We start from the raw sequence: 20,154 nt of genomic DNA, 5'->3' as shown, positions 1-20,154 counted from the left end.
AGTTCAGCTCCTTGATCTTCTTTAAGCCACCTCAAAATATTGACTCAGAACTTCTCTATCAAAACAAAAAGACATGAACTCCTGTTGCCATTCGTTTGTAGTTGCATATACCCATTCAGGACCTGCGTATCTTCAACTTGCTATTCTCTTTCTCTTTAAAATACGATTACCATTCAACTCTCTTTCACTTAACTCTACCTTTCTTGTGGTATCTACTTCTTCCTCTATTGTTTCATCAACAACCACCTCTATCCTTTTCTCTGCTTGTGAGTCAGGCCATTTGTCTCCTTTCCTTGAACCTTCTATCAATATTCTCTTCAGGACTAAACTTGAATCTTTTTCTTTCTCTGTGGTGTTCTCTCTTGACAGACCTGCAACAGGCTCAGGAGGAGTCGGATCACTTTGACTTTGATCCAGCTCAACTCTCTCCCCTTCTGGGTCTAGTTCTTGCTCTGTTCACCTCTCAGAATCGTCTAGTCGTGGGAGAACCCCCACTGTGCTCTCCAGTTGCATCAGTCGAGATAGGCTCTCCAACACCTTCCTGAAGGTCTTCACTTTCGTCTCTTACAGGAGTGATAGAACCGTCCTCAACAATCTCCAGTTAAGCTTCAGTTCCTCTTTGTTCTCTCTCTGGTTCCGGTGCTGTAATCTGTCTCACAGTTGTTAGTGCGCTCAGCAACGCTTCTTCATGATCCACTGGCCATGCCACCTTCTTCGTGTGACTCGCATGAATCCAGTTCGGAATTCCTGCACACTTCACGGCTGTCGTAGTCGTTAAGATCACTTGGTACGATCCTTTCCAAAGAGGCTCCAAACATGTCTTGCACACATGTTTTCAGACAACAACCCAGTCACCGGCCCTCAGGTTGTGCCCTGGATCATGAATTGGTGGCAGTGTGGTGGCCTCCAGCGGCTGAGAGAAAGAGCAAACCACATCAGCCAGACCCTTGCAGTAATCCAATACCATATCATCTGTAATATTGGCGAGTGTATTGGCTGGAACTGGTGCCAATTTCTCTGCCCAGGAGGATCTCGTGGGGCGACAATCCTGTCTTCCTGTCAGGTGTATTTGTCATAGACATCAACACCAAAGGCAATGCATCAGGCCATTTTAAATTCGTAGCTGCACACATCTTTGCAGTTGTTGACTTCAAGGAACCATTCATCTGCTCCACTAGTCCTGAGGCTTTAGGGCGGTAACTACAATACAACTTCCACTCAATGTTCAGTGCTGCACACAAAAGTTTAATCACCTCATTATTGAAGTGCATTACCCTATCTGATTCTAAAGAGATCGGAAATCTGAAACGTGGTATCAACTCTCTAAGCAACAGCTTTGCTACTGTGAGGCTATCATTTCTTCTTGTAGGGTATGCTTCAATCCAGTGACTAAAGATGCACACAATCACCAACACATATCTCAAACCTCCACACGCAGGCATCTCAATGAAATCTAATTACATTCTGTTAAATGGACCTCCTACTCTTCCAATGTGGCTCAAATTCACCACCGTCGCTTTCCCCGCATTTAATTGCTGACAAATGACACAGGGATGACATACTGCTTCAGCTGCTTGTCTAAACATTTTTTTTGTTTTAATTTTTATTTATGCATATAAAAGAACACATACAAATATACACTACATTATATCCACATTTCTTTAGGGGTATATTGCAGTCCAGCCGCTCAGGCCAATGTCCATACCATTTTAGAGTCCACAGCCTGGTTATGCACACAGTGCTATAACCTAGCGTGCATGGAGAAGTAACACAATGATGGTAATAGGCTAGGTTGTCTCAACGACTACAGAACACAGACAGCATAGAGACTAGTGGCATTATCCCCTACGAATTCAGTGCAGTACACATTAACTATTGAACATAACACTGCAATCTTTAGTTATCACAGACAAGCCAGGAGAGAGAGCAACGGGTATCAGTCATTCAGCCAAGCCAATGAGCACATGCGGGGGAGACCCCCGGGGGGGTTGCAGGACAACAGCCCATGGATGAGCAGGAAACCCTCACTAGCCAAGAAAGGAGGAGGGCCAACTCATGAAGGCACCCACACCAAGAGAGAGAGATGGAAGCACCCCTTCTCTCAAAAACTCACATCCATACCCCCATAACTCCCATACTTGTTTCTCGAGTGGTCTATCCATGGCCAGAGCTCAACTAGCGGAAGCGTCTGTTAAGGAGTCCTCCCCCTCACTCTCCTGCACACAGGGTAACTCATTAATCATACTTCGCCAGAACTCCAGATCACGTTCAGCATGTTCATCCACTTGAACCTTTCGTAGGTGACATTCCTCTGCGTTTGCCCATTCAATTAAATCACCAGCCAAGTAACATGGAGCGCGGGGGTTCGGGCCAGCCCACCGAATCGCAGTGTGCCTCTTTGCCAAAAGAAGCCCCAACTGCACAAATCTATATGCCATTTTGTGTCCCTGGACTGGGGAGCAGACCCAGCAGGCAGTGCTTCATCGTAGCTTGCACTCTCACAGCCATCACCTCCCTCAGCGTCTTCACCACTCGCCGCCAAAAGGGCTGAGCAGAGCCACCGATCCACATTATGTGGTCAAATGAAGCCGATGGCATGCCACTGTGGGCACAGCAGTCAGGCCTTGATGGGAATATTCTATGCAAGTGTTGAGGTGTCAGGTATGCTGTACGCAAGTAATAAAAGTGTTTCAACTTAGATCTAGTGTTGCTAGTCGCATCCTGCACCAGTTCTATTCCATGTCCCATCCGTGAGTGTCGTTCCCAGGCCAGTCTCCCAACGGTCCCTAGTCCCCTGTATGCCTATCAGCCTATCTCCTTTTAGAGCCTTATATGTTCGAGATAGGAGACCGCGGTCACCACCAGAATCAAGAAGTGTCACCAGGAGATGGGATTCGCTAGGTTCCTCTGGAAAGGATGTCCAAATCTCTCTGACCGTCTGCGATATGTTTGCATATTGCAGGAACTGCCTCTGATCTATTCCAAAAAGGGATTCGGCCTCCTCCCTCGTGATAAATGTGCCATTTTGATATAAGTCACCTGCATTGTTACAGCCCCCTGCACACCACTACGCAAAATCCATCACCTCAGCAGCTTTGGCAAAGGGTCGGATCCACCATAGCGGAAGCAGACGCACGTATGGAGCCTTGCGCAGAACCCGCACAACCGCTCTCTCCCAGGCCCTCAACACCTGCTGCACCAGGTAGGGGGCACCCTGCAGAACTCCAGAGCCACCCATTAGAATATGCGGAAGACGAGCCACACATACAGAGACACCTAACAAATCCTTTTCCCAATTGGGGGCATCATCACACCACCGGACTGCATACTGTAGTAACCCAGCTAAGTAATATAAATATAGGTCTGGCAGCCACAAGCCTCCACTAACTAGGTCTAGCTTCAATATTTCCATGCAGACGCTTGCCTGCCCAGACTAGGGATAATAGCAATTTTTCAAGTTTTCAGAACAGCAAAGGGGGAAGCTCACAGAATGAATTCTGCATAACATTCAGGCACTGTGGGGGTAAGATCATTTTACTAAGTGCAATTCTACACATAACCGATAATGGGAGAGAGGTCCAAAATTGAATAGAGGCATGGAGGCCCTCCAGCACTCTCCCCATATTTAAAGTAAATTGCAGTTGCTGGGAGTGCGATATCTGGATGCCCAAATATGGAAAGGACTCAGTCTCCCAGGTCAGAGACAATCGTGGGAATTCTGATACCGCCATCGTCGACAGACCTGCCATTGGGAATAACACGTTTTTTCGCCGGTTAACTTGGAGGCCCGACACCTGACCAGAACCATCCATCATACTCAACAAGAGGGGGACCGACCGCTCCGGGTCTGTAATGTACACTAGAGCATCATCTGCATACAGTGACATAATATGTGTTCTCGTTCCTGCACGATGCCCCACCTATCAAGGGCAGTCCGCAGTTGTATGGCCAGGGGCTTCATGGCCAATGCGAACAGCAGGGCGACAAGGGGCATCCCTGCCGTGTGCCCCATTCAATGGTAAAGAAGTCTGACACTATCTCCCCCGTACGCACTCACACCCGAGGCGCTGTATTCAAGAGACGCACCCAGGATAGTCAGACTGGACCTATGCCTATCCTGCACATCACCTCCCATAGGTATTCCCAGGATAAAGTACCAAATGCCTTCTCTATATCTAAGGCCACCAGTGCTGCATGAAGCGCAGAGTCATGAGTCTCGTGCATTATCTGTGACAAGCACCGTATATTCATATGAGTCCCCCTCCCTGGCATAAATCTGCATTGATCTCCCTGCACTAAATGTGCCTCCATTCGACTTAACTGACATGCCATAGCTTTAGCTAGTAGTTTAACATCAACGTTAAGCATGGACAACAGTCTATAGGAGCCCGGGTCCTCAACTTCCTTCCCTGGTTTCGGTAACATAACTATCAATGCTTCCCTCATACGCTCTGGTAAAAAACCCTCACTCTGCACCTTTGAAGTATGTCCAACAAGCGGGGAAGAACCACTACGGAATAGGTTGGGTAAAATTCAACTGGTATCCCGTCGGGGCCAGGCGTTTTCCCAGAAGCCATACCTCTCAGCGCCTCCTGTAGCTCCTCCAATGACAGCTCCCCCTCCAGTTCCCCAACCTGAGCATCAGTAAGGCGGGGCATCCGGAGTCAATCTAGGTACTCATGTATCTGGCCCCCACCCACGCTACATGGTGAGGCATAGACATTCCTCAAGTGCTCTCGCAAGTGCAAATTCACTTGTAACTGTCCTAAAATCTTTTCCCCAGAAAACCCACGGGGTATCAGGATGATGGGGATGGGACGTTCCCGCCGGAGGAGCCAAGCCAACATATGGCACGAATGGTCCCCCTCCCAAAACAGCCGCTGCCTATAATCCCAGCAGACATAATTATCCAGTCTACCCCAAAGGTCCTCTATTCTACCACACACCACAAGGCAGTCAGACTCCGATGCGTCACCATTATCTACTTGGCGCTGAATGGCTGCCAATGTGTCCTCCTGTTGCGTGAGCTCTTGGTCTAGGGGTTTCCTGATGCCATATGATTTACTAAGGCTGTCGCCTCTGATAACTACCTTCAGTGCCTCCCATTCTATGCCACGGGTCGTGGCCATGCCCCAATTTGCACTAAAGTATCAATTCAGCACATCCTGAAGATCCTTTTTATATTCAAGATCGCCAAGTAATTCAGGTCACAAACCCCATAGGGGGATCGCTGATTTGGGTATGTGTGTCTCACCTTCCAATAGCAGGGGGGCATGGTCCGATAGGAACCTGACCTGGTAAACAACTCGGCGGACGTCACGTGTGCCATCATTGGCAAGGAGAAATCTATCTAGTCTGCTGTACGACCCATGTGTAGGTGTGTAAAAAGAAAATGTTTTGGATGTGGGGTGCATTTCTCTCCACACATCTACAAAGTGTAGATTCCTCATAACGTCTCTTAGTTTGGCAGTCATATGTGACTTAGTGTTCATCTTCGATGGGCACCTATCTAGTATACTGTCCAAGACGCAATTAAAATCAACCACCAATAGGATGGGCATCCTAGTGTAAGGTATTAATTCTTGTTGGAGCTGTTGATAGAACCCCGCATCATCTGTGTTAGGGGCATAAATATTTTAAATGCAGAGCTCTCGGCTATCTAGTACTCTGTGTAAGAATATGTATCGACTTTGCACATCGGCCGTTAGACTTTTTAATTTAAAGGGAGTTCCAGGGGTGACCAAAATAGAAACCCCTCTGGCATAGGATGAATATGTCTCCGAGTAAAGCTGCCCCCTCCACTTTTTCTGTACTTTTTGTGCTTCATTCTCCACCAAGTGAGTCTCCTGTAGCAGAGCAATATGCATACCAAGCCGTCTAAGATATGTATGTACTCTGTAGCGCTTCACAAAGGAATTCAACCCTTTAACATTCCATGTAACTATATGCATCAGGGTACTTGCCATGATCTGTTCCAATGCACACCCCACTCCTCAGTTCCGGAATGCAGCCCCCTGCCACTACAGTCCCAGTGTATTTGCAACAAGTTAAGCCCATGTCTCTTCCTCAGTATAATGCCTACAGTTTTCTCAGTGTCAAAAACAGAACTCCAGCTCCAACTAGAACTCACATACAATTCCCCCATCCCACCCAGGGTAAACACCTCCCGCAACTAGTGTCTGCCCAACTGGGTGTGTACCCCGGTATCTCTTCTAGTGCCCAGAAGTAGGGAAAGCAATTGCAGTCCCTACTCAATAGCCAGGTTCTGGTCCAGACTGCGCACCAACACTCCCACCACTCGCCAACCGTCTGACCCACGCTCACACTGTACCCAAAACGCTGAACAACAACAGGGGGTTATCGCAGACCTACCACTCCGCCTCAGCCCCCAGTCTAGTTGCCGTCCCAGACCCCCATCCCCCCAGCACCAAAAGGCATCAGTACATAGAGGAGAGGTAGGGTCAGAGGGAGGGAGGAGAGCCAAAAGAGAGGAAACCCTAAGCTCCAATCCCGAAATCAGACTAACTGTCTCCAACTAATTCTGAATGCACATCAAATCACTCAGGTGTCTGCATTATCTGTTTCTGGTGACAGTCTGCCCATGCCAGACGGGGACCTGGAGCGTGAGGACGCCTCCGATGTGACAGATTGAACCAGCAGTTTAGCCTCCCCATGTTCTTGTCTCCTACGGTCAAGACTCAGGGTACCATCCGGGCGCACAATCACTCTGCCTCCACGGTCGGTGCAGTGGTGTCTGTTACTTCTGCATACAGCAGTCCGCACCTTCGCTGCCCCTCAAGGTCTCCCACTACTTTCCCCATGTAGGGATTCCAGTGTTCCTGTCCCATCATTCCGCCTCAACCAGTCCCACATTCCTTCAGGAGACTGAAAGAAATGGGAGCGGCCCGCAGGGAGAACCTTCAACTTGGCTTGATACAGCAACATATAGGTATAGCCCAGTTCTTTTAGCTTTCGTTTAATACCTGCATATGATTGTCTTTGGAACTGTACTGCCCTGGTGTAATCAGGAAAAAAGCGAATGGTGTGACTCTCATAATAGGGTCTCCATGTTTGCTCACCTCCTGTAAGATAACGTCTTGATCTTTATAGTTAAGGGCCTTGGCTATAATCGTTCTTGGAGGAGCTCCTGGTGGCGGAGGCGGTGCACGATCCACTATGAACACAGGTAAGAAGGGGGCGGCAGGCAACATTTTGTGAATCCAGTCCTCTAAAAAGGCCTTGACGTTCGCCCCCTCCACACCTTTGGGAACGCCCACTATACGGAGGTTACATCTTCTGGACCTACCCTCCGCATCCTCGACTCTTGCTTCCAATTTATGCATTTTAACTTCGAGGGTGGCCACTGAGGCCATCAGTGTGTCTATATCAGACTGCATACATGTCACCTGTTGCTCAGTGGCCACTGAGCGTTCTGCCACCACCCTCGAGTCAGCTCTCAGTAGATTGACATCGACCACTATGGCCACAATTTGTGTATGACCTGCTTGACTAGATGCCTCAATAGCAGCCAGGATTTGTGCCCCGGTGGGAGCCACGTTGCTAGCAGCAGCTCAAGAGCTCGACCTCCGTATCCTCACCACTCACCGCTGCTCAGTCACTAACGGGCTCGCCCTCACGGAGCCACTCTAGGGTGAATTCCAGTACAGGTGGTATCAGCGCAAGCATTTTACTTGTCTCAGTCTATCTGCCACACTACCAGAGGGTTCCATACCCTAGGAACCGGCCAGCACAGGGCCGTCCAGCCAGAACGCCGCAATCAGGGTGTGCACTCTTAACACCAGTCCAGCGGCGGGCCTAAACTGCCCTTATAACTCCGGTGCAGCTCCGCAAGCCCCAGACTCCTGCAGCCCGGGTGTCTACCTCAGCAGCCAGTCAACCGAGCAGGGGCACCCCACACTTCTCGTCGTATCAGCCACCACAAGGTTATTCTCCCACCAGGGACACCTCCACTGCCTCAAAACTGCACATTTGCTGCCTCCAGGTCTCCTCTGTAGGTTTTCAGGCCAGAGGGAGGGCCCACCTCCAGCTCCGCTCACTCTACACAGGCTGGGGGCAAAGGAGGGTGCGCGCCGAAACCACAACCAACTCCACACCTCAAATGACCCCCCCGTCGGGGCCACACCCTCTTAGGCCACGCTGCTTTGTCGCTGCCTTCAGCAGCTTTTGGCCTGGTCTACCGCCGTGATCGCAATCGTGGCTGCCATCTTGGGGTCAGAAGCACTCCACACGCGCTCCCCTGCGGCGCAATTGCAGTGCTTTCTTTTTGTTTTTTGGTGCTCCTCACACCCCCATTCCCATTCCGGGGACCTCCAAGACCATTCCACCGTGTCCGTGGTGGCCTGGGGTGGCAGGATAGTGCAGGATAGAAACGCCGGCCAAGAGCACTCTTCTAGTGCTGCCGATCGGCCATCTTGCTGGCCACACCCTTCAGCTGCTTGTCTAAACTTAGGGTTAAACCAATCAATTTTGAACAAACGAACATGGCATCCCTCCCAATGTGTGCATGACCATGATAATACCTTGCCATCTGAGACAACAAACTATTTGGCAAAACCATCTGACCCTCCTCAGACACCCATAACTCATCCTGTCTTTGAACACATTTCATTTTGCTTCATGATCGTTTCTCTTCACCTTTAATGCAAAGCTTGTACATGTAGTGTTTTCTTCAGATAACAAATCCCACTTATCTTTGAACGATATACAGTTCAATGCGCAAAACCTTGCAACTTGATCCGCATATCCATTCCCCAGTGACATGTAATCCTGTGATTTTAGATGTGCACTGCATTTCACCAGAGCAATTTCTTCAGGCAATTGTATCACGTACAGTAACTCCTTTATTCTCTCACCATTTCTTACTGGTGAACCAGTAGAAGTCAGAACTATCATGAACTATTCCAAATCTGTATTGCTATCTGTGTAGATAGAGACTCTCAGGCGAGCAGAAACATGGCATACGCTAGTAAGAGCTGCTAACTCTGCTACTTGTGCAGAATATACTCCTCAAAGCCAGGAATCTTCTAAGGTACTTAATGTAATCGTGCACACAGCATATCCTGCTCTCAGTGCCCCTGTACTGTCTCTGAGACAAGAACCATCAACAAAAACAATTTGGTCATTTTCTTCCAATCGAGTATCTCTAATGTCAGGTCTCGTTTTTGTGCACAACTCAGTTACTTCAAGACAATAATGCTCCACATCTTCCTCCTTTTCAGTTTCAGTAGTATCACTTGGAAGTCAAGTTGCCGGGTTCAGCACTGTACATCTTTTCATTGTCACATTAGGTGCTCCCAAAATGCTCATCTCACACCTTGTCAGTCTAGCACTAGTCAAATATTGTGTTTTCGTCCTTGTCCGTAAAATCTCAATTGAGTAAGGGACCATTACAGTTAGGGGATATCCCATCACTACTCCTTCACACTATGAAAGAGTCTGATCAACTGCGGCAACTGCATAAAAACAGCCTGGTAAGGCTGCTGCAACTGGGTCCAAGGTAGCTGAAAAATATGCTACTGGGCGATGAGCGCCATTATGGACCTGAGTCAAGACAGGCAATGAATATGCATCACGCTCATGACAAAACAATGTGAAAGGTTTTGTGTAATCAGACATACCCAACGCTGGAGCCCTGCACAAACTCTCTCTCAATTCACTGAATGCTTTTATCTGTTCCTTGTCTAACGCTATGGGATCAGTGACATCCTTATGCGTCAGCTTCTGCAAAGGCTTTGAAATCTCTGCAAAATTTGGGATCCACTGACAACAATAACCCACCATACGTAGAAACCTCCTAAATTCAATCTCATCACTACAGTATTTCGCATACTGCAGCACCTCATCAATTGATTTTGCTTGCCAGCATATCAAATGACTCTTAATCATCTGACCTATTTCAGGTCTAAACCCTTCCACAAACCTGAACACAAAATGCAACATATCTTTTGGCTCAATCGCTTCTTCTCCGCTTTGTTAGAAATTGGGTCTTTGGTTGGCAGTCAGGTTACCCCCTGTCCAAGCAAGGACCCTCACTCTAGTCAGGGTAAGCCACACACAATCCAAATTATCCTGTGGCCACCCTCTTGGCACTGAGCAGTCAGGCTTAATGTAGAAGGCAATGTGTAAAGTATTTGTGCAATAAATCATACAATAACACCACGTAGCACCACAAAAATACACCACAGAGTGTTTAGAAAAATATATAATATTTATCTGATAAAATGCAGGTCAAAACGATTAAAATGCAATAAGTATATGTTGAGATATCACTGTAAAAGTGATATAAAGTGTCTCAAGTCTTTTAAAAGCAATCAAAGTCTCTTTCAAGTACAAAGTACCTGGTTGGCGTGCAACATCTCCGCAAAGAACTGCAGAGGAGGAGATGCGTGGAAACAAAGAGGGTGTGCGTCAATTTATCGGGCCGCACAGGGTGATGCGTCATTAATTTTCACATAGGGACCACTGTGCAGCAATTTCTGGTGCTCGGTCATGTATCCTCTTCGGGTTGGGGGGGTTTTATACGCCCCAGGGATGATGCGTGGATTTTCTGCACTGTCAGGATGAAGTCACAGGAGCTGCATCGATTCGGTGTGCTTAGCGTCAAAATTTCCACTGCACGGCATACGATGTACCGATTCCTCTCTGGAAGTCGGGCTTCGTTGTTCCGGCTTGGCTGTGCGTCGATTTGGTGGGCCGTGCATCGAATTTCCAGTCGCTACGCTGGCGCTGCATCAATTTTCTTGATGCAAAGTCGCACTGCGTCGTTCTGGTACGGCGTGGAGTGAACTTTTCACCGTGGTTCAGGCTGTACGGCGTTTCTGGCAGGCTGTGCATTGAATTTCGCCGCACAAAGGGTCCTTCTTGTAGAGGAGAAGTCTTTTTGGTCCTGAGACTTCAGGGAACAGGAGGCAAGCTCTATCCAAGCCCTTGGAGAGCACTTCTTCACCAGAGCCGGAGAGCAGCAACGCAGCAGGACAACAGCAAGGCAGCAGTCCTTCAAAGAAAGCAGACAGGTGAGTCCTTTGAGCAGTCAGGCAGGTCTTCTTGGCGGGATGCAGGTTCTGGTTCAGGTTCTCTTCTCCAGGTCTGAGTTGGTAGGGGCAGAGGCCCTGTTCAAATACCCAAATGTGCCTTTGAAGTAGGGGAGACTTCAAAGAGTGGCTTAGAAGTGCACAAGGTCCCCTTTCAGTTCAATCCTGTCTGCCAGGGTCCCAGTAGGGGGTATGGCAGTCCTCTGTGTGAGGTCAGGCTACTGCCCTTTGACATGCAAGTGTCAGGCCTTCCACCCTCCCAGCCCAGAAAGACCCATTCAAAATGCAGATGTATGCAAGTGAGGCTGAGTATCCTGTGTTTGAGGTGTGTCTGAGTGAATGCACAAGGGAGCTGTCAACTAATCCTAGCCAGATGTGGATTGTAAGGCACAGAAGAATTTCAGTGCAGCAAAATGCTCACTTTCTAAAAGTGGCATTTCTAAAATAGTGATATTAAATCCAACTTCACCAGTCAGCAGGATTTGTTTCACCATTCTGGCCATACCAAATATGACCTTCCTACTCCTTTCAGATCAGCAGCTACCACTCAAACAATGTATAAAGGCAGCACCAATGTTAGCCCATGAAGGGAGCAGACCTCACAGCAGTGTAAAAACAAAAGTAGGAGTTTTACACTACCAGGACATGTAAACCACATAGGTATATGTCCTGCCTTTTGCCTACACAGCACCCTGCCCTATGGGTACCTAGGGTGTGTCTTAGGGGTGACTTATATGTAGAAAAAGGAGAGTTTCAGGCTTGACAAGTACTTTTAAATGCCAAGTTTGGCAGTGAAACTGCACACATAGGCCTTGCACTGGCAGGCCTGAGACAAGGTTAAGGGCCACTTGAGTGGGTGGCACAATTAGTGCTGCAGGCACACTAGTAGAATTTAACGTACAGGCCCTGGGCACATATAGTGCACTTTACTTGGGACTTATAAGTAAATTAAATATCCCAATTGGGTATGATCCAATGTTACCATGTTTAAAGGGAGAGAGCATATGCACTTTAACACTGGTTTGCAGTGGTAAAGTGCGCAGAGTCTTAAACCAGCAAAAACAGTATCTAAAAGTGGAGGGAGGTAGGCAAAAAGTTAGGGTTGACCGCCTTAAGGCAGTCAGGTCTAACATGTATCCCCCCCAGCTGAAAGTGGGGAGAGCTACCCAACCTCCTAGGAGCTCTCATCGCTAAGGTTGAAGTTTCTGGAGAGACCATCAGCGTTGGCATGGTCAGTCCCCGGGCGATGCTCCACCATAAAGTCCATCCCCTGTATGGAAATGGACCACCTCAAGAGTTTAGGATTCTCATCCCTCATCTGCATGAGCAATCTGAGGGGCCTTTGGTCTGTCTGAACCTGGAAGTGAGTTCCAAACAGGTATGGTCTCAGCTTCTTCAGTGCCCAGACCACAGCAAATGCTTCTCTCTCAATAGCATTCCACCTCTGTTCCTGTGGTAATAGTTTTCTGCTAATAAAGACTACTGGTTGGTGTAGGCCCTCTTCATTTAGCTGTGCTAGAACAGCCCCTATGCCATGCTCTGAAGCATCTGTCTGCACAATAAATTCCAGGGAGTAGTCAGGGGCCTTGAGCAAGGGGGCCGTGCACATGGCTTCCTTCAGGGAATCAAAGGCTTTCTGACAAGCCTCTGTCCAATTTACCAATCTAGGTTGCTTTTTGGAGTAAGTTCTGTCAAGGGTGACACAATGGAACCATAGCCCTTGACAAACCTACGGTAGTATCCAGTGAGGCCTAAAAAGGCTCTCACTTCGGTCTGTGTTCTAGGTAGTTGCCACGCCTTGATAGTTTCAATCTTGGCCTGAAGTGGCTGCACACTGCCACCACCTACTAGGTATCCCAGGTACACCACAGAACTCTGCCCAATCTGGCACTTACTAGCCTTGATGGTCAGGCCCGCCTGTTGCAGAGCCCGAAGCACCTCCTTGAGGTGGAGCAGATGTTCCTCCCAGCTGGAAGTATAGACGGCTATGTCGTCCAGCTAGGCTGCGCAGAAGGCCTCCTTGCCAGCTAGGACCCGGTTAACCAACCATGGGAAGGTAGCGGGGCATTTTTCAACCCAAAGGGCATCACCTGGAAATGGTAATGGCCCTCAGGTGTGGAAAATGCAGATCTCTCTTTAGCCCCCTCACTCAAGGTGATCTGGCAGTACCCTGATATGAGATCAAAAGTACTGAGGAATTTGTCAGCGCTTAGTCTGTCTTTGAGCTGATCAGCTCGGGGATGGGGTGAGGGTCAGTACGTGTGACTGAGTTGAGACCCCGGTAGTCCACACAGAGCTGGAGTTCTGGCTTGGCACCGGGTGCAGCAGCCTTGAGAACCAGCACCATAGGACTGGCACAGGGACTGCTGGACTTCTCAATAACCCCTAGGGCCAACATCTTGAAGACCTCCTCCTTAATGCTGGCCTTCACCTTATCTGACAACCTGTACATTTTGTTCTTTACAGGGGGACTGTCTCCTGTGTCAATATCATGGACACACAGGTGGGTGAGTCCAGGAGTAAGGGAAAACAGGGAAGAGAACTGCTCCAACAACTCATAGCAGTCTACTCTCTGATTTAGAGTCAGGTAGTCAGAGAGATTGACATCCTCCACTGACCCATCAATTTCTTTGGCCGAGAGGAGGTTGGGGAGAGTTTCACTCTCCTCTTCCATGCCCTCATCTGTCACAAGTAGCATACTGACCTCAGACCTGTCAAAATGAGGCTTGAGTCAGTTATGTTGGAAAACCCTAAGGGGGTGTCTAGGGGTCTTGAAGTCCACTAGGTAAGTGGCCTCCCCCTTCCGTTCCTTGATCTCAAATGGACCGGACCAGCGGTCCTGGAGAGCTCTAGGCTCTACTGGCTCCATTACCCAAACCTTGTCTCCAGATGAGAACCCAACCAGAGTGGCCTTCCAGTCCGACCACTCATTCATCACCTCTTGACTGGCCTCAAGGTTACTCTTGGCCTGCTTCCAAAAGCTTTGGGTTTGGTTGCGGAGGGCCAGCATGTAGCTGACCACATCCTGGGGAGGTGTCTTGGGAGCTTTCTCCCAGCCCTCCTTAACCATGCTTAGTGGTCCCCTGACAGGGTGACCATAGAGAAGCTCAAAAGGGCTGAACCCCACCCCTTTCTGGGGCACCTCCCTATAAGCAAACAGCAGGCATGGCAAGAGGACGTCCCACTTACGCCTCATGGCCTCAGGCAGGCCAGTAATCATGCCTTTAAGGGTCTTGTTGAATCTCTCAACAAGCCCATTGGATTGCGGATGATACGGAGTGGTAAACCGGTAGGTCACCCACACTCATCACACATGGACTTCATGTACGCAGACATGAAGTTTGTGCCTCTGTCAGACACAACTTCCTTAGGGAATCCCACACAGGTAAATATTCCCATCTGGGCTATGGTCACCACCGGTGCAGTCACTGTTCTCAGAGAGATTGCATCTGGAGAGCGGGTGGCATGGTCCACCAAAACCAGAATAAACCTGTTGCCCAAGGCAGTTTTAGGGTCTAAGGGACCCATGACGTCGATGCCCACCCTTTGAAAGGGGGTGCCAACGAAGGGGAGTGGGATCAGCAGGACTTTAGGCTTTTTCCCTGTCTCCCCCCTAGCCTGGCAGGTGCTCCAGGCCCTACAGAAAATATATGAGGCTACCTGCATTCTAGGCCAATGGAAGTGGGTGAAAAGCCTGACAAAGGTCTTGTCTTGGCCCAAATGTCCTGCCAGGGGGATGTCATGAGCCAGACCCAGTAGGAAGGCCCGATAACACTGGGGGACCACCAGCACACGTGCTGCCCCAATGTCCGAAACCTTAGGTTCACTGTAAAGGAGATCATTCTCCCAGTAGATATGGTGATCGCCAGAGGCTTCACCAGCTGCTTGGGCTCTGGCCTGTTGCCTTAGATTTTCAAGGGTGGGGCTTTCGTTCTGTGGTTTGCAGAATTCTACCCTGGTTGGCCCACCCTCTACTGGCCAGCCAGAAAGTTCAGGCAGGTTGCTCAGGTCAGCTATGTCCTCTCCAGTTGGCTCAGGGGCCTCCCCCTCCTCAGGGGCCCCTTCCACCACCGTGGGAACATCTGAGGTAGATTTCCCGCGCCTCTTGCCCTTTCTCTTTGCAGCTGTCTGGGACATTGTTCCAGGCTCCAGACGCCCTTGACTCCCTTCCCGGGCAGCCATTCACCTTGTGGTCATGCAGACCCACTCAGTCAAACCTAACATCTCCAGGTGGGATCTGAGCTCTACCTCCTTCCAGGCAGTATGCTCAAGATCATTGCTTAACTGACAATCTACAGGCATGGCAGGACTCACAGCTACTTTCAGAGTACCAGAGCCCCCCCACTCAAAGGGAACCAGAGTCACCAGTAGGTGACTCTCACGATTGTCAGTGACTATGACCTGGTGGAATGTATTAGGGACTATCTGCTCTACTGACACCAGCTGACTCTTGACAGTAGTCATACTGGCTCCTGTGTCATGCAGAGCCTCCACCCTTTACCCATCAATGGTGACCCACTGCCTATACTTTGAGGTATTGGCAGGCATGTGGGCTGTAGGCACCATCGCCTTATCTCCCAGGGAAACTAGGGACACCTCTGTCTGCCCCCCAAAGCTAACTGGGACTATCTCCCTCCTGAGCGCTACACTAGCCAACCCAAGTGTCTGTTCTCCAGTGGTGGACTGTGCTCTCTTGGAACACTGGGAGTCGCCCTTAGAGTGTCCATGCTGGTAGAACTCTAAGCATTTGGGGATGAACTTCCCTAACTTCCCGTTGAAGAACCCTGGTTTCTTCCCAAATCTAGAAGAGCAATGGTTACCACCCCCCCTTGGGAATTGTTTTGGGGGCCTTTTGAGAGTTCTTTATCTTTATGTTTTTCTCCCCCCTCTTTCTTCTGTGGGAACCCTGACCACCTTTGTGGGAGTCCCCCCAGATACATTTTTGGACACTCTGGTGCTAACTCAGAGGTCCACCTCCTCAGCAAGCTTCCTGGGGTCAGTCAGCTTACTGTCTACTAAGTGCTGGTGCAGCTCTGTAAAAGAAATACAGAGCATATGCTCTCTCAGAATCAAATCATATAAACCTTGGTAATCATTTACTTCGCTGCCCGCACCCATCCATTCAGTGCCTTATTGGAGAAATCAAAACAATCTACCCAGGTTTGTGTGGAAAGTTTGGTGCTGTCCCTAAACCTCTGATGGTATTTCTCAGGGGTCAGCCCAAACTTGGCCAGTAAAGCGGCTTTCATGGGTGCATAGACATTCTGATCATGTGGAGCTAGTGTAAGAAGTGTGTCCCTCCCAACTGCTGGTACATAAAACCACAAGGCCGCCCTCCATTGCTCCTCAGAGGTCCAATGAGCCCTTAGTGTAACTTCATAGGCAGGCAACCACTTATCAGTGTCGTCTCCCACCACAAAACTTGGCACCACATTTTTGGGTATACAAACCTTTTTCTCCCCAACAGGTCCTGCATGTAGTAGATATTTTGAACGTGCACCACTTAGAATAGAAAAATTAAGTCCAGTTAGTCCGTATCATCGCAAGAACATCTTCTCTTTATTACATTTTCCTTAAATATAAAAGCAAAACAGCCAACGTGTTTCGTCCTTAACAAAGGACTTCTTCAGGGCTGAAATATGACAAAGAAAAATACATAACCTAAATATATATACAAAGATACATAAAAAATCCATACAAAAATTCTATATATAAAAAGTACATACAAATATAACAAGCATTTACAATGCAACGGGTCTTGCGTTTGCTCATGTTAGAGCTGATCGCGTTGTAAACTCTTAACCCGACTTTTCACCTATCGGGCAAAAGTGCATTTATGTACATAACCCGAAAAAGTGAAATCAAGTATGTAAAGCGCTCGACTTCTGCCAAGCGAGATCGCGCTTGTAAATTAGAGAAAAAAAAGTCCACGAGCCCGATGGAAAACAGCGAGCCTCGCATGTTTTCTGTACTTGGTCGCTGCGCTCGAGGAGGGCTTGCCACCGGAAAAGGCATGACAAATGGATGCTTTCAACTAATGAAAGCAAGTAGATTTTATTAGGGAAGCCCACGAACCAATAAAAAACACTGACGTGAAGTTGACAGGGCTCCGAGCCCTTTTCTAAATACAAAAGAGTCTTGCTGCGATACGCATGCGCGAGCGCATGCAACGCAGGCTCGACCCTAAAAAGCACATTAAAGACATGACTAACACATTAAATTGATAAACAGGCAAGGGACAAACACAACAGAATATACTAAGTTGCTTGCGTGCATATATAACATTCACATTAGAGAAAAAAGGGGAAAAAACAGATAGAACTATCAAAACAGACAAAGCCGGCAGCAGTTAACAAAGGATGGTGCGTCTGAGAGAAAATATCTAACGAGAAAGATGAATGCTAAATATTTACACCAGTGTTGATAGTCCTAAACTGTACCAAAGAAAAAGGGGGGGAAAATAGCAAAAGTATGAGAAAGAACACTGCTAAAAACAAGAATTATTGAAACTTAATATAGTGAAGAATAAAAAAAAAAATGATCCTGTATCTTAATTATCCAGTATTAATGTAAATCAAGAAAGTCCTACCTTATGTAGAAGTAGTACTTAATATCTCCTCACATACTGGTAATTTTAGGTCATAGATGTCGGCAAGAAACTGATGCCAAATTAGTAGACTGAATGAGAGGAAGAGCAAAAAAGAAAAAAGATCAAACCAAATACGCCAATGAAAAGGGAATAGTAAGTATTAAAAAAGACAAATAAATAGAACACAGAAACGAAAATAGAGAGGAAAGTAGAATAAAAGCGCCTTCTAATACTAAGGCAATAGTAAATATAGTCCCCCTATGACAGTGAAGTATTAACCTTATTCTTATTAAAATAAGATAGAGTAATTTTTAGAAATTACACCATAAAAAATACCTCTATAAGGACCAATGAATAAGAAAAACCAAAAAGTGTAGAAAATATAGGAGTACGATAAAAATGCCAGTGTAGGTGCCAGAACGCATTGAGAAGCCGTGTTGAGAAATCAAAATAATTAGGTGAATTTAAATAACCGCCTTCACTGGAGAGATAAACGTTACATGAAACGCCATGGTGGTGTCCATGTATGCTGCCACCATCACTGCTGGACTCAGACTGTTGCGCCTTGATCTCCAGCTCCTTGAGACTCAGTTTATGAACCAACAAAAGTTTCTTCTCAGCCAAGGCTCTCTCAGCTGCTTTTGCTTCTCTCTCTGCCCTCATTTCCTCCTGTTGAGCCTCAATTTCCAACCTTGCCATTTGATATTGATATACCCTCTCCTCTCTTCTTTCCTCTGCAGTCAGGCCCTGATCAGAGACACTGCTCCCTGGTTTGGCAGGGGGCACAATTGCAGTGGTAACTTCATCCACTGATGGCAAAATATCCTCTGGGGGACCATCCTCTGGCCCCTACTCCTCAGTATCCTCTTCTGAATGGGCTTCTTCCCAGGCCATCCGCGCCATTTGAAATTTCTTCTTTCTGGAGGCACCTTGGGTGGGTACTCCCATATCTCTGCAGAACCCTTCCAGCTATTTGACAGTATATGTCTCCAACAGGGCTAGGTCAAAATCTTCATTTCCAGCTTGAGACCCAGCCTGAGACATGTTGAGTGAGGATTTTAGTTAGAAAATTGTCAGGAAAAATGAAATTGCAGAAAAAGATAAAAAATCAAGTTGACCTTCAACTGGGGGTAGGTAGTGAATACTTAGCTACTGTATGTCACTGCACAAATACAAGTCCTATCCTCACCACTGATCACCAGTGTTAGAAATGGGGTCTTTGGTTGGCAGTCAGGTTACCCCCTGTCCAAGCAAGGACCCTCATTCTAGTCACGGTACGCCACACACAATCCAAATTATCCTCTGCCCACCCTCTGGTAGCTTGGCACTGAGCAGTCAGGTTTAACTCAGAAGGCAATGTGTAAAGTATGTGTGCAATAAATCATACAATAACACCATATAGCACCACAAAATACACCACACAGTGTTTAGTTATGTGATAAGATGCAGGTCAAAACTATTAAAATGCAATAAGTAAATGTTGAGATATCACTGTAAAAGTAATATAAAGTGTCTTTTAAAAGCAATCAAAGTCTCTTTCAAGCACAAAGTACCTGGTTTGTATGCAAAATCTCCACAAAGAACCGCAGAGGTGGGCGGTGCGTTGAATTTCTGGTCGCTACGCTGGCGCTGCGCTGATCTTCTTAATGCGAAGTTGGGCTGTGTCATTCCGGTTCGATGTGCGGTGAAATTTTCACCGCAGTGCAGGCTGTGCGTCGTTTCTTGCCGGCTGTGCGTCGAATTTCACCGCACAGGGAGTCCTTCTTGTAGAGGTGAAGTGTTTTTGGTCCTCAGACTCTAGAGAACACGAGGCAAGCTCTATCCAAGCCTTTGGATAGCATGTCTTCACCACAGCCAGAGAGGAGCAAGGCTGCAGGGCAACAGCAAGGCAGCAGTCCTTCACAGAAAACAGACAGGTGAGTCCTTTGAGCAGCCAGGCAAGTCTTCTTGGCAGGATGCAGGTTCTGGTTCAGGTTCTCTTCTCTAGGAAGTGTCTGAGTTGGTAGGGGTGGAGGCCCTGTTTAAATACCCAAATGTGCCTTTGAAGTGGGGGAGACTTCAAAGAGTAACTTAGAAATGCACAAGGTCCCCTTTCAGTTCAATCCTGTGTGCCAGGGTCCCAGTAAGGGGTGTGTCAGTCCTTTGTGTGAGGGCAGGCTGCTGTCCTTTGACATGCAAGTGTCAGGCCCTCCACCCTGCCAGCCCAGGAAGACCCATTCAAAATGCAGATGTATGCAAGTGAAGCTGAGTATCCTGTGTTTGGGGTATGTCTGAGTGAATGCACAAGGCATCTGTCAACTAAACCCAGCCATACATGGATTGTAAGGCACAGAAGGATTTAAGTGCAGTGAAATGCTCACTTTCTAAAAGTGGCATTTCTAAAATAGTAATATTAAATCCAACATCTCTAGTTAGCAGGCTTTTGTATCACCATTCTGGCCATACCAAATATGACCTTCCTACTCCTTTCAGATCAGCAGCTACCACTCAAACAATGTATAAAGGCAGCACCAA

This window comes from Pleurodeles waltl, chromosome 8, assembly GCF_031143425.1.
Source record: "Pleurodeles waltl isolate 20211129_DDA chromosome 8, aPleWal1.hap1.20221129, whole genome shotgun sequence".
NCBI classification, from domain to species: Eukaryota; Metazoa; Chordata; class Amphibia; order Caudata; family Salamandridae; genus Pleurodeles; species Pleurodeles waltl.
This window is presented reverse-complemented; position numbering follows the sequence as displayed.